Source organism: Carassius carassius, chromosome 10 (assembly GCF_963082965.1).
Source record: "Carassius carassius chromosome 10, fCarCar2.1, whole genome shotgun sequence".
NCBI lineage: Eukaryota > Metazoa > Chordata > Actinopteri > Cypriniformes > Cyprinidae > Carassius > Carassius carassius.
This window is the reverse complement of record NC_081764.1, coordinates 14,156,746-14,173,418: the sequence shown is the minus strand read 5'-3', so window position 1 is coordinate 14,173,418 and position 16,673 is coordinate 14,156,746. Positions and strand designations below refer to the sequence as shown.

General features: G+C 37.0%; 1 protein-coding gene across 3 annotated transcripts in view; it reads left to right on the top strand.

The window, feature by feature from the left end:
- The first annotated feature begins 1,542 nt into the window (after positions 1-1,542).
- Positions 1,543-16,673, top strand: part of LOC132151833 (KN motif and ankyrin repeat domain-containing protein 4-like) — a 64,353-nt gene continuing 49,222 nt past the window's right edge. For 2 of the 3 annotated variants that reach the window (XM_059560244.1, XM_059560240.1), the window contains exon 1: positions 1,543-1,708. The gene's annotated coding sequence lies outside the window, so the exon portion shown is untranslated. Of the gene's footprint in view, positions 1,709-2,130; positions 2,285-16,673 lie in introns of those variants that run through there. The other variant, XM_059560241.1, reaches the window with a different exon arrangement.

Below are 16,673 nucleotides of genomic sequence, written 5' to 3'. Positions count from 1 at the left end.
ATTCAGTCGTATTAAAAATATTTTATGGGATTATATGGCACTTAAGTAAAAAGTCAGGTTTTTATGTGTAGTTAATAGATTACACTACATTTCCATATATTGATCTAATAGCAATCTATAAAGGTGCAAAACGCATTTACCTACACATATTTGAGAAACGAGATATTACCTGATTTATTAAGCATGTTTGGAATTGTTTTGAATAAAAAGGAAAAAAATAATAAAAAAATAAGCCTATATCAGTTATACAGTGCTTTCGTAGAATGACTTATACCCCCGACCCCCCCCCCCCCCAAAAAAATGTGCCCCCTCAAAAATCATGAATGCATGACGCCCCTGACTGTATGCATAACAATGATGAAAGAAAATCATGTGTAGAATAGAACTGTATGGAGTGAAGCAGATTACACAACTGGACACAGCTGTCATTGCAGTGGAATCTCATTTGTCCTGCCCATACACATATTGTACCGAGGCATCTAATCTACAGATGTGCTTGCAAGTAAGATCAAATCAGCATCTGCTGATCATTTGGATCTACTTACTTAGAACATTATTTCTTTGTGAGTGTGTGTTTGTGTGTGTGAATGCACCTTTATGTAGAACAGACTCCGGGTAGTTGTCAAAAAGGTTATACATCAGTAACCACAGTAGAATGCATTCATTTTAATACCTTATTTCTGTGCAATTTATTAAATGGCATAAATTATTTATTTATTTTATTTTTAATATTACTTTTATATAACTAAATTATTTGTATTTACAATATTCGGATGGCCAAAACAATGGCTTGGCATTTTTGTGTCTTTAATTTTTTTTCATTGTTTTTGCATTTAAATTTACAGACAGAAACTACAATAATATTTATGCATTAATATAGTGCATATGTATTATGCATTAATAAAATATAATAAATATTCACTGGATTGTGACAAGCCTGGTCTCCCCCTATAAGCTAAATATAAACTATTGTATAACTGTGTACTTGTATCTGTGAATGTAGAGGAAATGCACCTCTTTTCATCCCCCTACAGTGTTAACCGTGAATCCGTGCAGTCACTGTCGGAGGAAAATCAGCCATGGGAAGGATATTTTAAATCTGGAAATGCTGAGAAATAGACCAGTGAGCTCAAAGAATGAGAGGCATGTCCTGCACTCTTTTCAGCTCCAACTGAGCTGAGCTGTGTTCTGTTTTTTAAATCACTTTACCACTCCAAGCCTACCTCAGTGTCAGTGACATGCGATACACTCCAGGCTCACACACAGAAGATGTCAGCACTTGAGGCAGAGCTCAAGTAGAACACATATAGGCAAAGTGCTTAAACACCAGTTTAATCTTTTATCAGCCAGCTGTTCTACTTTAATCCTCAAGCATTTGAATGTGATGGAGAAGCTAGATGGGGGGTGTTGGCTGCTGCTGTGTGTGTTTTTGTGTCTGACCCTCTGACTGTCATTGGATGAGCTCTGCGGTAGGGGGTGTGTTCAGACTCACAATATAGCGCTTGTTATGAGAGCATTCTGCCGTCCCCTTCCACAAACCTCAGTAACAACCATATCCCAGCCTCCGAGGCAGAGTCTGTGTGTGTGTATGTGTTTGTAGGGGAGTGAGGAGTGCCTCTACCGCCGTTGCAGCTGGTTGCGGCTTCCTCCTTGTGCTGGATTTCCTTGAAGGTCTGCCTCACCTCTGCAGTGCCCCCCAGAGACTGAGGTAAGTGATGTGAGATGATACATTCCATGTATGTCAGCTCCATTATTCAACTTTTCTCTTGTTTACCTTTGGAAAATGCAGCACACCTCTATAAATCCCACCCACCATCCCTTAAAACCACCCTTTTCATTTCTTGTTGAGCATTTGAGGCAGTTCTTGGTATTATGTGCTGTTTTTCTAGTAATAATACAATATTATAAGATTGGACTACATCTTTGATTGCAGACCTTGGTTGTTTTTATAGTAGGTCTTGCCATCTTGACAGCATTTCTGGCCATCATAGACACCTAAATGCTGTCTAGGCGGGCAGCCCATGTCTCGTAGCACAAATCATCTCATCTCGCGCTTGGCTGTGCAGTTTCAGTTTACCTCCCCGCTGGGTTGTCGTAATGTCAAGCAGCGTGTCAATCTGGCAGAGACCCGCGAGGAGGGAGCGATTCGTTTACCCGTGCCGTAGTGCAGCACTGCGCTCGTGACGCTGGGCTGCTAGAGCTTGCGCGTCCGCAGTGCTGCTCAGTAGCTCAGGCTCGGCTATTTCGCGATGCTGTCTGGCTCATTTGCAGCGACCCAGAAACGGTGAGCTCAGCTGGTCGAGATCTCTGTGATATTCCAGCTGCCATGTAGAAAGGCTCCTCTTTAATTCGCATGCAGCGCGCTTTCCTGCTTGTTTCAGGCGCAACAGAATCAAATGCTACGGTCACTGCGCATGCATTTATACTTAACACATTTAGGTTGATTAATTTAACAATGCATTTTCTTAACTGTAAATTGACTGTAGCAACACGAATTGCTTACTGTTCAATCAGTTTCTACAGAAATAAAACGGATATGCATTGGAGAGTCCAAATATTATTCACCTGTTCACCTGACAAAAAAAGAAGAAGAACAAAAAAAAGATATCATTATAGACGGTCAGTTCCTCCAGTGTGCAGATTATTGAGCATATGTGGGGGGGGGGGGGGGGGGGTGTCATATTCCCTTAATTAAGGCATGTAGGCCTACCCCATGGTTTGGGGATTTTAGTAAATCCTCTCTATCAAAACAAGCATAAATAAGTTTTAACAGGTTTTTCAAACGTTTACATAAAGATAAATTATATAATAATAATTATTATTATTATTTATTTTTTAACTGTAAAGTCCATATTGATTCTTCACTGATAATTAGGGTTTGATAAAACACACAGGTGTCAAAAGTGGGGACCGACCTGTAAAGGAAATCACTCTCTCTTAAAGGGGTCTTATTATGTTTTTTTTCTTTCTTTTTTTCACTTTTTCAACTTTAGTTAGTCTGTAATGTTGTTGGTTGAGCATAAAAAAGATCTGCAAGTTACAAAGCTCAAAGTCCACTTCAAAAGGAGATGTTTTATTTAACAGAAATCACTTTTTAAACGGGGGCTACAATGGTGTTTCGTGTATGCAGAGTTGTTCACAGTGTTAAAGAGATGGAGTCTCATGCTAACTATGGCCAAAGTTAAAAAAGTAATAATAATTTGGACGAATGACAGAGAATTTTTGTGCTGAAAATCTTACTTCCGGGTTGGTACAAGTTTTTTTTGATCGTGGATCTAAAGACGTATACGATTGTGGAACTCCCCATACGAGCATTTCTCTTGGAAAAGCGTGCCCGCACAAATGTTGACCAGAGGAGAGCGAGACCGCGCACATCAACATGCTTAATATCAAGCCTTTCTATGTGATTTTGCTGGTCCTGTGTTGTTTAAGGTCAAACCCTTTTAAAAAAAATGTTTTGTTTTTGTTTTTTATCCATAACAGCTGGCCAGAAGCCATCACATCATTTATTTTGATGAAGGCCAATTTATTTATTCATTTGTTGCTTTAAGTTATACATTTGTATATTATGTATATTTTATGTATGTTTATTTATGTGTTCATTTATTTATTTGATTATTCCCATCTGTGGACCATTGAAGTAGCATCTAGTAAACCGAGGAGACATTTACTGGAGAGATAAATGGTCATGTTTTTGCTCTTGTGATCAATCATGTGGGCTTTTTTGCACCAGTGACTGTAATTCCATGATCTGGTAGAGCTCTGAAACAGGCCCTTAGTGGAAACAATCTCTAGAAAGACATATTGAGGTACTTTGAATCCACCAGATAGTCTCTTGACTATTGTATTGTATGTTTCTTAGTTTCTTGGATGTCTGAAGTGGTGGGCATGAGAGAGCTCGTTGTGGAGGTTATGGAATTTGGCATAGTGAGGTCTCTTGGGGGTTCACATTTGAGGTTCTGTGGGGGCGAGTCCTTGTCCATTGTTTTCTGCTGAAGGACATTTCTCACAGAACGGAGATGGAAACAATGGCTGATAACATTTGCAGCCTGCTCCTGCCCTTTAGATGTATTCCTCAAATGTGGAAAAAAAGAACTGCTCAAAGGAAAGTCATCTGACAAGCAAATTGTAGTTGTATATTGGCTTTTCCCTGGATCTCCTGTTTTCATAAACTGAAACTTAGATTTGTATCAGAATCACAAAAGTTGACCGGACTTTGAATGTTATTGTGTTTTCATGTGAGGAAATCCCTGAGGGTCCAATGGATGTGACCAAGTAGATGTAGCAACAGTTTATCTTGGCCACAAGACTTTCTCTTTTCTCTGATATATAAGAACATTTTGGGTTCCTCAAAGAAATTTCCATGAATGTTATAGGTTCTTTATGGAACCAGAAGCCAATAAAGAACCATTATTTTTAAGAGTGTACAATGAAAGTGAACGATGACCACAACTGTCAAGCAAGATTTTCAAAGAATGATGATTTATTCACAGTACATATGACTTTTGCGGACCATCAATTTCTGTTCCCCATGTACATTCATTGCATGGAAGAGAGCAAGAATGTTTGTCAGTAAGATTTATTTTTATTTTTTTTTTTTTAAAGAAATTCATACATTTATCCAGAAAGGATAAATGTATTCAATGATAAGAATTCTTAAATGTATTCTTCATTTTATTATTAACTCATTGTTAATTAATGCATCATTAACTTCATTAACTTAAATGTCTATTTCAAACTTTTCAAAGAAAGTATCACATTTTCCACAAAAATATTAAGCAGCACAACAGTTTTCAACAGATATAACAGGAATGTTTCTGGAGCACCTAATCAGCATATTAGAATGATTTTCTGAGGGATCTTGTGACACTGAAGACTGGAGTAATGGCTGCTGAAAATTCACCTTTGCCATCACAGCAATTACATTTTACAATATTACTGTTTTAACTGTATTTTTAATCAAATAAATGCAGTCTTGCACTTCTTTCACAAACAAGCACTTCTTTATGTGTGCTGGCTTGTGTATATGCATGCAAATGTAAGGACACTGCTGGGTTGTAAGCATGTTCTTGTGGTTGATCTTTTGAACAAATGTTCAGTTCAATTGATGGGATCCATCCAGGCATATAATGTCTTCACATTGTGTCCTGGACCAGTAAAAGCCACATGGGTACTCTGGTTTCATCCAAATTCCCATAACACGGTTTTTTTATATCATTTTTTCCAAATTTGAAGCTCTGCAGCTTTTATAGACTCATGGGATAGTAGATGGCCTGCTGGTTGCACACTTCAGAATCTCAACAGATGCAGTGTGTCATCTGGGTATTGTTTGCCTTCTGTATAATAAATACTGATAATGAATACAGAATATTTACACATTCTTCTGCCCCAATCCTCCTTTCTTCAGTCCATAAAGAAGCTTGGAAAAGAGTTCTAAACAGTTTTTTAAATTGTCTGTCGTTTGTGAGAACAGGCCTTAAGATTTTTTTTTTTTAACTAATATTTATGTTTTATTTTATTTCAGCTTTATTTCCTTATAATAAAGCTGCAGATTCAAGCTTTAGAATAGCTTATAAAAGAGGTCTACACAAATGCTTAATGGAGGAGTTTAAACCCTTTTTTTGCGTCTGCTTTTGGCCTTTTTTTCTTTCTTTTTTTTCTGAATTCTTTTCTTTTTTTATGCGATAAAAAGACACTTGTGCAACTTTCAAAACATAGTCTTTCTACATCGGACCAAGGAAACAGAACCGGAGCACACAGCGTTTAATAATTTATTAATAAAAACTGACTAACGTTTCGACGCTCATGCGTCTTCTTCAGAGTCAAACAATGAATGGCAACATACAGATTTTATAGCACTGAAGTTCAAATCATTGGCCACAAGCCTAGATGGGTGTGGTACATCAATTAATTAATCATAATTAGGCACTCAGGTGTAAACCAGTGTGAATTACAAAAAGCATGAGAGACCCAGTTCCTCATTCAGACCATTAGGTTCCACTGTGTTAAGAGTGAAAATCCAGAACGCCTCTCTTTGTAGTAGGTACTTGACTATATCGCCGCTTCGTTGGGAGGGTAGAATTCTTTCAATCCCCAAAAATTTTAAGGACGCATTAGAGCTGTGATTAGCTTGTACATAATGTCTCGCAATTGCATAGTCCATATTACGGTTCCGAATTGCTGCTTTATGTTCTGCAATGCGTAATTTAAGGGGGCGTTTCGTCTGACCTACATACACTAAACCACATGGACATTTCAACATATAAATCACATGGGTGGTATTACAATTAATAAAGGAGTTAATCTTGTATTTTTTACCTGACTGAGGATGGAAAAATTGCTTAGTATCATTTGAATTAGAGCAATGGGTACAATGTCCACATCTATAAAAACCCACAGGAGGAACTGGCAACCACGTAGATTTAAGTGAAGGGCTCATGGTTGTGTGAATCCAGGCATTCTGGATTTTCACTCTTTTTTGTGTGTATTTTCAACACAGTGGAACCTAATGGTCTGAATGAGGAACTGGGTCTCTCATGCTTTTTGTAATTCACACTGGTTTACACCTGAGTGCCTAATTATGATTAATTAATTGATGTACCACACCCATCTAGGCTTGTGGCCAATGATTTGAACTTCAGTGCTATAAAATCTGTATGTTGCCATTCATTGTTTGACTCTGAAGAAGACGCATGAGCGTCGAAACGTTAGTCAGTTTTTATTAATAAATTATTAAACGCTGTGTGCTCCGGTTCTGTTTCCTTGGTCCGAGCTAGACCTTGGTTTTTCTCTCTTTAATTTTGTGTCCTGTTCTGTGAGCACCAACCAGGCTGAAGCGCAAGTGACTCCTTTCTATAATCTTTCTACATATTTCATTATCATTCCATGACAACAGTGACATTTATGTAGGGAAGTCAGAAAGATTTACACTCCAGACTAGAAATACACAATTAGTGCTACATGAGTTTTACCAAATCATTCTTTCATGTTCACCTCTGCACAGCTTGGGCTGTATATAGAGGTCTTTATTGATATGATCTGTCACGTACTGTGGAATTTTCAGAGGACAGGGGTTTTGTCTGTTGCCTTTCTTGCACTCTTAAATGCAGTGACATCAGCATGAGTCTCCATGAGAGATTTGATGCAGCAATCAGCAGAAGTGCAGAGAAAAGAATGTACTGTTATAAATGCTGAGTTTTTAGTATGCACATTCTGATGCTGTGTGGAAACAGTCCTGTACTATTTCTCTGTGGACTCCAATAATGTATCCAGATTGTTGGGGGGGTATTAGTGTCAGAGATGTAGGTCATATGTAAATATGTTTTTAAATGATCCCTTTTAATTAATGCCCTGTCTGGCACCAAATTTCTCTGTATGTGTCTTTGTTATGAGAATATTGCATAACCTAGTAAAATGCTGGCATGCTGGCAACAAAACCAGAAATTAACTATGTTATGAGGTTTAGTTTTGTCAGATGTTTAAAGCTTCTTGTCAGACAATTTGCCACTTGCTAACATAGTAGATTTGTCAGTCATGAGGTGTTGAACATTAATATGAACTATGTGCATCTGTTGCTGTGTTGCTATGTTGTGTATTACAGCTGTTTCTTATTTAGTTTGTCTTTGATGTCTACACCTGCTGCTTGTATTTATGATGGGGGAATGAGTTATGGGCATGGAAAACTGATGTTGACAACACTTTACACATTATATTTACTGCTCAGTATTCAAATGTTAAAGAACAACAACAACAACAAAAAGATATTGAAAGTTTTGTTTGAGGTGCTGTGTAGTTGACTTGTCAGCAGTTTTCCAGACTGTTCATGAAAACTGTCACACCAGTTTTAGTCTCTTTTATGGTATAAGAAATGTTTATACTTTTTTGGAAGTAAAAAGCAGATAATTACTATACAATTTACAATGAAAAACCGTAAAAGTTCATTCTCAGAAGTCTCTCTCAATATATACAGTTTTGTTTCTTTTTACTTTTGTTATCGGTAATGTACAAGGTTTTTTTTTTGTACTACATTTTCTTTAATCTTGTTAACTTTTATTTTGTTCACTGGCAGCTCTGATTCATCATGTGGCTTTCTATTGTGACACCTGTATTATATTGGTGATTATCAGTACATTTAAAAGAAAAGAAAAGGTTCAAATAGCTAGCATTATACGTACACTCACCTAAAGGATTATTAGGAACACCATACTAATACTGTGTTTGACCCCCTTTCACCTTCAGAACTGCCTTAATTCTACGTGGCATTGATTCAACAAGGTGCTGAAAGCATTCTTTAGAAATGTTGGCCCATATTGATAGAATAGCATCTTGCAGTTGATGGAGATTTGTGGGATGCACATCCAGAGCACAAAGCTCCCGTTCCACCACATCCCAAAGATGCTCTATTGGGTTGAGATCTGGTGACTGTGGGGGCCATTTTAGTACAGTGAACTCATTGTCATGTTCAAGAAACCAATTTGAAATGATTCGAGCTTTGTGACATGGTGCATTATCCTGCTGGAAGTAGCCATCAGAGGATGGGTACATGGTGGTCATAAAGGGATGGACATGGTCAGAAACAATGCTCAGGTAGGCCGTGGCATTTAAACGATGCCCAATTGGCACTAAGGGGCCTAAAATGTGCCAAGAAAACATCCCCCACACCATTACACCACCACCACCAGCCTGCACAGTGGTAACAAGGCATGATGGATCCATGTTCTCATTCTGTTTACACCAAATTCTGACTCTACCATCTGAATGTCTCAACAGAAATCGAGACTCATCAGACCAGGCAACATTTTTCCAGTCTTCAACTGTCCAATTTTGGTGAGCTTGTGCAAATAGTAGCCTCTTTTTCCTATTTGTAGTGGAGATGAGTGGTACCCGGTGGGGTCTTCTGCTGTTGTAGCCCATCCGCCTCAAGGTTGTGCGTGTTGTGGCTTCACAAATGCTTTGCTGCATACCTCGGTTGTAACGAGTGGTTATTTCAGTCAAAGTTGCTTTTCTATCAGTTTGAATCAGTCGGCCCATTCTCCTCTGACCTCTAGCATCAACAAGGCATTTTCGCCCACAGGACTGCCGCATACTGGATGTTTTTCCCTTTTCACACCATTCTTTGTAAAACCTAGAAATGGTTGTGAGTGAAAATCCCAGTAACTGAGCAGATTGTGAAATACTCAGACCGGTCCGTCTGGCACCAACAACCATGCCACACTCAAAATTGCTTAAATCACCTTTCTTTCCCATTCTGACATTCAGTTTGGAGTTCAGAAGATTGTCTTGACCAGGACCACACTCCTAAATGCATTGAAGCAACTGCCATGTGATTGGTTGATTAGATAATTGCATTAATGAGAAATTGAACAGGTGCTCCTAATAATCCTTTAGGTGAGTGAATATCACATATATGTTTGCATCTTAAATATTGTCACTGTATTTTTTGTGGTGATTTCTGGTGATTTCTTTTTTTTTTTCTCTTTACAGTGATTTAATTGTGCTATGATTGAGTATAGGCCTTAAAATGTAAATATCAATACAAATTCAATAATTTGGATGATTTACCATTTGATGTAATTAGAGTTTGCTCCTGGCTGCACTGCAAAGTAATCTGAGGCTTAGTAACCGTAAAATCAATTGATCTGCTTTTAACATGCATTATATAATCCAAGGTATAAACTAAAAGCTTGTTTGATGATGTGTGATTCATACCTTTGGGCTATTGACAAAATTTTAAGATTGTTGAGAGAAATTGCCATGTTGACCTTTGAACTAGTCAAAATATCTTAAAGGTTACACTTCATATCCTGTTGTTGTTACGAATGCACACAGGAAACGAGAGATCCAATAGCAGTGTTTAATGGGAAATCCAAAATCAAAATCCAAAACAGGCAGGAGGTCAAAAACAATGAAAGCAGTCCAAAAAACAAGAAACATGAACACAAGAAAGCCGGGTGACGGAAAACAAGGACTCCATCAAACAGGTGGAGACAGGCTGGTTTATATGGACAGGTGCAAACGATGAAAGTTGAGACAGCTGAGTGCAATTAACAGGTGTGCAATTAACAGTGATGAATGGGACAAAGGCTTGTGGGAAATGTAGTGCCTGCAGTGGGGTGACTATGGGGAAGTGAGACTACTAGTGGACACCCTGGGAAACACAGACCAAACACTTTGACAGCTGTTTCTTCATTATCTTTAATTTAGCATAGCAGACTCAGCCTTTCCTCATTTTTTTCAGTCTTGTAATTATTATTGCACCCTGGAGTAACTTCCAATGATGGTCTGAAATATGTCACACCTGAAATATATGTTTCATGCTAAAGGGAGAAAAAGGCAGCAAAAGTGGTTTCTTTTAATTTGAGAAAACCTTCTACTGTATATGAGTCAAAGACCATTCCTCGTACCAAGACAGCAACAAGGTCTTTGCTGTGCAGTGCAGGAGATAAAACAAGAGCCATTTTATTTTTCCACAGCAGCCATTTTTTCCACATTTTTTTTTAAACACTGTATCATTGGCCTTTCTGTATGTCCGATGACATTATTTAAACACTACCTCATATCTCTATAGTTGTTTAATGAGTGACATCACCCACTGAACAGTACTTGAAAAACCTCAGTGTTTCTGCGGCTTGAAATGTATCATTGATAGTGCTGTGATGAAGAGACGTAAATTGCTCTGCAAAGCAGAAAGCTTGACTGAGAGTGGTCTCATCCTAGATTAATGCAGAGGAAAGCTGCAATGAAACTGATTGGATACTAATCCTAATGGACAGGCATACACATTAACAGCTGCGCACATGGAACCAACACTTCCACCACTGATCATGTTACTGTCCTCACATCTATTAAACATTATCCTCTAAAGCATTTTTTTCATTTCGAGACTGATATTGTTTTCTAAAACAACATGAATATTGTTAAAAAATCAGTTATTCCTTTATGCTTATTTAACTTAGAACACTGTGCTTCTGTATATTTGAACGGGAACACTTAGGTTTGGTCCTTTAATTTTATTGGACCAGCGCCATTCCAAGATATATATATATATATATATATATATATATATATATATATATATATATATATATACATCATTGGAACATTTCACCCTTTCTCTTATCCTGTTTGTCTGTGTTCACAGCATTCTAGACGGAATGTTAGTTATTTTAGTATTATTTATACACTATTATAGTATTTATTAATATTTTGAATATTGCTTTTGTCATTATTATTTTTTTTATCATTATGTATTTTTAATCATTTTAGTATTAGTTAACACTAACAATAGTACTGTCAGTCTGTGAGATGATGTGGCGACTGGCAACAGTTGATCCAGGTTTAATTTTTTCCAGAACACTTTTAATTGGTGAAGTGAAAATAAACAAAATACCTGACCATATCCAGTCTAAAAATGAGGTTTTAACCTTGAGAAATGTTTCTGAGTGCCAATAGTTGAAGTAATAACAAGTGTCCAGTGTCCTCTGAAATCCAGTAGGAAGGAATATATATATATATATATATATAGGAATCTTCCATCTTCAAGAATCGGCTACAAACACATCTATATTCCATCTTTATTTGACCCTCTAACTTTAGCACTCACTATTCTAATTCTATTCTTATATATAGTCTCTAAATAGCTTTCTAATCTTTTTGTATTCTGTCTGTTTTCTTTCCATGTATTATACTATTAACAAAAGCAAAAAAAAAAAAAAATACCTCTAACACTAGCTTGCTCTATTCTTTTTCTATTCTATGTTTTCTTTTTATTTATTATATTATTTAAAAGCCCTTGCTATGTGTACTGCATTAAGCTAACTGAGACTTGTTATGGCACTTGTATATCATTACTCTTTTGTTGATTTTGATTGCTTCCATTGTCCTCATTTGTAAGTCGATTTGGATAAAAGCGTCTGCTAAATGACTAAATGTAAATGTGTGTGTATATATATATATATATATATATTTCTGACCAAAACTCTTAAGAGAGAAAGTAGGGAAGTCTACACTGCAAAATGCTTTTGGTTTAATACGTGCCCTTTCCCACGAACTAACAGAAAAACCTTGTAGAAAAGGAATTCGAGCTATAATTTAGGTCAACAAATCTGTTTTCCATTCAGAGTTACGGTCACCACCACAGAGAAAGTATGTGGCCACCTGCTTTTGACCGCTCTTGCTGTTCTAACCATCCATTTGCCTTTAGATAACACATCTTTCCTCTCTGAAATAAAACCTTCATCTAACCTGTACTATCTAGAACAGCAGTCTGAGACGGTTCGGGATGGATTTGACACAGAGGGAAAGAACAGTAAGAAAACAGATAGCAACATGAGTGGGAAACTGAAATTGCTTCAGAGAGCAGCTCTGATAAGAATAAGATGGCATCACTGGATTTGAGAGCAAGAGAAAGACAGAGTGAGGAGGAAAAGATATAGATGCAGCATGCTGCACTGCCTCTAGCTCTGCTTTGGCCTTTTTAAAAATGTATCAGACTTTTCAGTATGGAAGATCCTCAGGGTGCCAGATGCTTCCTGTTGCAGATGACCGCTAACTAAACCCCAGACCACAAATAGTAAATGTGTTTATGCCTGTGTGTGAGAACAAATTGACAGAATACACTCCCAACCACTTTTGTGTTCTAGGCTAATTAATGAATTCATTTGGTGATAGTTATGTTTATATAAGAGATAATAAGAGTAAGAAATGAATGGGAGAAATTGTAAAATGGCAGCTATTAATTGAAAAAAGAGCCATCTCCTCTTTGTTTGTGCATTAGCTGGACCAGTGTACTAAAAGAGGACAAATGTATCAATTATTATTAAATGTATTGCTGATTCAGTAAGTCATCATGATAATTTAGTAATGTTTATGTATTTCACGTTTTAAAATATCTTATCCTGAATAGCCAGATCACTTATTGTGCACAAGCTATAAGGTCAAATCAGTACTATAAAGTATATATACTTCAGACCTCTGACCTCCTTAGGACTCTTGAATTTTTCCTTTAAGTTCAGGAAAAGGACAGTGTTACGCCTACAGTTTAGGAACATGATGATAGAAATTAGAAATTAGAAACAAGCAGCTTCCCGTGGCTTGAATCTGCTGGTTAAAACAGTGTCAAGAAACCTGCTGACAATGCCAGTACATGAAGAATTTATCTAGTCTTTCCTCTGTGGCTAAGAAAGAGTAGCAACTCTTAATTTGAACAAAACGATCCCTTAAAGATTTTATTGCTATGAATTATCAGAACCACAGTCATATTTCTGCTATTGGAAGACCTTAGATCTCAATCATTGTTTTTGATTTTCTGTGATTTAAAATATATATTCGGGGACATTTAGAAATTATTTAAACATTTTTTTATTCCTTTTCGATTTCTCAGAGTACTTGAATGTTCACTGCATATGCACTTGTACATATCTGCTGTGCAGCTGCTTTGTTATAGTCCTCTAAAACATAGTTTAGTGTTGGCTTAGATGGGATTGTCTTCAGTGGTTCTTATTTTGTCCATCGGAGACGTAATGATCAGACGTATCACCATCAGCAGAAATGGAACAGAAGCCTTGAACACAGTTCCTTAGAGACGGGCTGGCCTACACGAATGTGAATTTGGGAACTCTGTACTGTATTATTTCCTCTTAAGCTAGAGACATTTTGCATTTCAAATGGCCTTTTCTTTTTGTTTTCCCCTTCTTCCTCCTACTTTCTTTTTTATCTATCCCCAGGAGTTATGAGAGGATGGACGGTGTTTTTCTTTAAATGCTAATCTAAATAGCTGTAGTGATTGCTTTGAAAACGGCTTCTTTAGATACCATAATATCTGGCATATGTTACACTATGCAGACAGCTAGCCGACTGATCCATAAGCAGAATCAGTAGCACTATGTGATTTATTAAAGCAAGAGATTCAATGGCCCTTCCATGTCAACTGTTAAGATATCAAATATTTTCCTCAGATGTGTCCAAAGCAGGAATCATCCAGACTCTTTTCCAGCAAGTATGTTATCACATTTCCAGATATACCGCAAATGCCATTTACAGATAACAGAGAGCACTTCAAGTTCAGGTTGTTAGTGGAATGGTGCCAGGTGTGAGAGAAGATTCCTTTAAAAACTGGATCTGGATCTTACTTCTTAAACATTCTCATGCCTCCGATCTGAATAATTCACTTCTGGAATCTTCCAGCCTTTGGAAAAATAAGGATAGCCAAGATGGGAAAAAAAGGAGAAAGATGAAGTAGGCAGATCAAAGAACAACACAATGCTGCTTGTCTGATGGAGGAGAAGGAAGCCAAAGTCTGTGAGCTGTGGGTCAAGGAGGGAAAGTTATGGTTGCAACTAGAAATTTGTAGAAAATCCAAGCTTCATTTTTTAAGAAGTAACGTTGAAATATTTCTAAAGCATATTAATATATTAATATCCATTTGTACTTTCCCAATAACTTGTGAGCAATTTGTGTATTGGAGGTGCTACATGCTTTAATTAACCTGAAAACCAATCTCTGCAGGCAAGAAAAACTTCTCCAGTTTATTAGAAAATTCTCTTTGCAAAAGAAGAGAACATCAGGCAGGAGCTCTTGCATCACAACATTTTAGTTCCCTCCGAGCGGTCTTGTGTACTGCCCATTGAAATGTAGCCAGGTTCTTATTTCCCACAATGCTAGAAGGTAAAAAGCTGTGACCACCCCCACCACTGTATCTAATCTGAGCAACAAGACATCAAAAACATTTTGAGAATTAAAACATTCACGTCTAATGCATGTTTCGTTAGGAATTTAATTATTTGTGTTGTACTGTAGTTTAAGTAGCTCTGGTAGGAGTTAAAATTGAGAACTCGTATGCAAGCTTTTTTCAGGCAGTTCGATCCTATACATTCTGCGCCACTAGCTGTGCAAATGTCCGCTGACAGCCAAGAGGTACCAAAACGAGATAAATGACTCCCACTTGCTAAGAGTGGAAAATCAATTTACTTTCTCTTTCACTCTTTCTCTCTCGTAATTGCGAGAAGCACACAAAAGAGCATGCAGTGTTTTGAGATTGATTCTGTTGACAGCAAATTTGCAAGTCTGAAAAGTAGCAAGTAGTTAGTCATATAAAAAGTTTAGGGCTTTTAAAAGGGCTTTTAACCGAATCATTGTTTTGCCTCCTGTAGGCATATTTTTGGCTGTCGTATTTTTCAAACTGCCATCAAAGTGCTGAAGCATTTCAAAAACACATTATCACACTTCTGTCATAAATATTTATTTTTTTATTTTTTTATGCAGCCCTATCTTTCAGTATTTTTGCTAAAGTCAGTCTGTTTGTATATTTGTATTGTGGCCTTTTTCTTAGTGCCCAGGACTTAGACATATGTTGATACAGCTCATGTGAACTACCTGGACTTTGCTTGTCTGTCATCGCATTTTTATATGAGCATTCATGGTTGTTTGCAGCTGCTTGTTTGTGTGTTTGTGTGGTTGTGTGTGTTTCTGTTGGTGAAAGGTAGGATGATGCAATGACAGCAGTTCAGGGGCCATTCTCTACTCTCACACTTCTTGCGCCACATCAAATGAGCAGCAGTCTATCTTAAGCTATCAGTGTTTTTTTAAAGAATATGCATGTGTTTAACCAGTGATTTATACTGTATTTGTATGCATTAAAGAAATTAGTGTATATACTATAGTGTTTGTAAGCAGGCACGTGCACACATAGACATGAAAGGGGGCATGAGCACCTGCCCTTTTTATTCCTGGAGAGAAAGTGCCCTTTTTTCTGGGATGCTTTTTTTTATTTTTGAAAAATAATATATATTTCTGTTTGCACACAGCTTCCCTGTCAAACAAATATATTTATTGAAATATAGTATCTAAATATCAGGTCAGGAGTTCTGAAGCGCTCCCTCTCCCCCGATTGTTAAACCCGATTGTATTGCTTCCGCTAAAGAAAATAGTCCGCTCCGTCTCTACGGTTAGAATCCTGTGAGTCCATAGCAACGCTCTGTTTTTCATGGCAACGGTCTGTTATACTCCGCACAGCGGTCTGTTGGTTATAACAGACCGCATTCTACATTGGAATTCAACCAAGCCATGTAATAAAATAAGTTAATAAAATAAGCATATATCACCACCAGGTGATATGCTTTAGTTATTTTGTTTATCCTATTTACCTGCATTTCCCTGTCAATTAGATGCAAAAGTGCGCATTTTAACTAGTTGACGCCTAATTTGCATACAGAACGTCCCCAGTTATTGACTTACATCAAGAGTCTTTCCCCCTGAAATTTAGAAATCTAAATTGGTGAATTTAGAAGAAATCTACAGATGCAAACAGATGGAGGATACACTAAAAAATGTAGTAAATCTGAGTAACTGCATCTGGTACATTAATAAATAAAACTGAGTAGAAATAAGTTAACATTAAACTTTAAAAATAACAATATTTATAAATTAACTATTTAAGTAATTTAACTTTTTTTATTTCCTCAACCTTTATAAAATAGTATTCCATACCACCACAAATACATACATGACATTGGCTTTTATTGAATTTCTACTCAATTATTTTGGTAAGTTTAATTTTAAAGTGTTATGTATTCTGATAACTCCAAAATAATTAAAACGATGTAGTGCCTTGTGCAAAAATAAACAAATTATTAGTAAAACACGCCCCTCTGTTTGATGCAGTTATTTAGGTTATT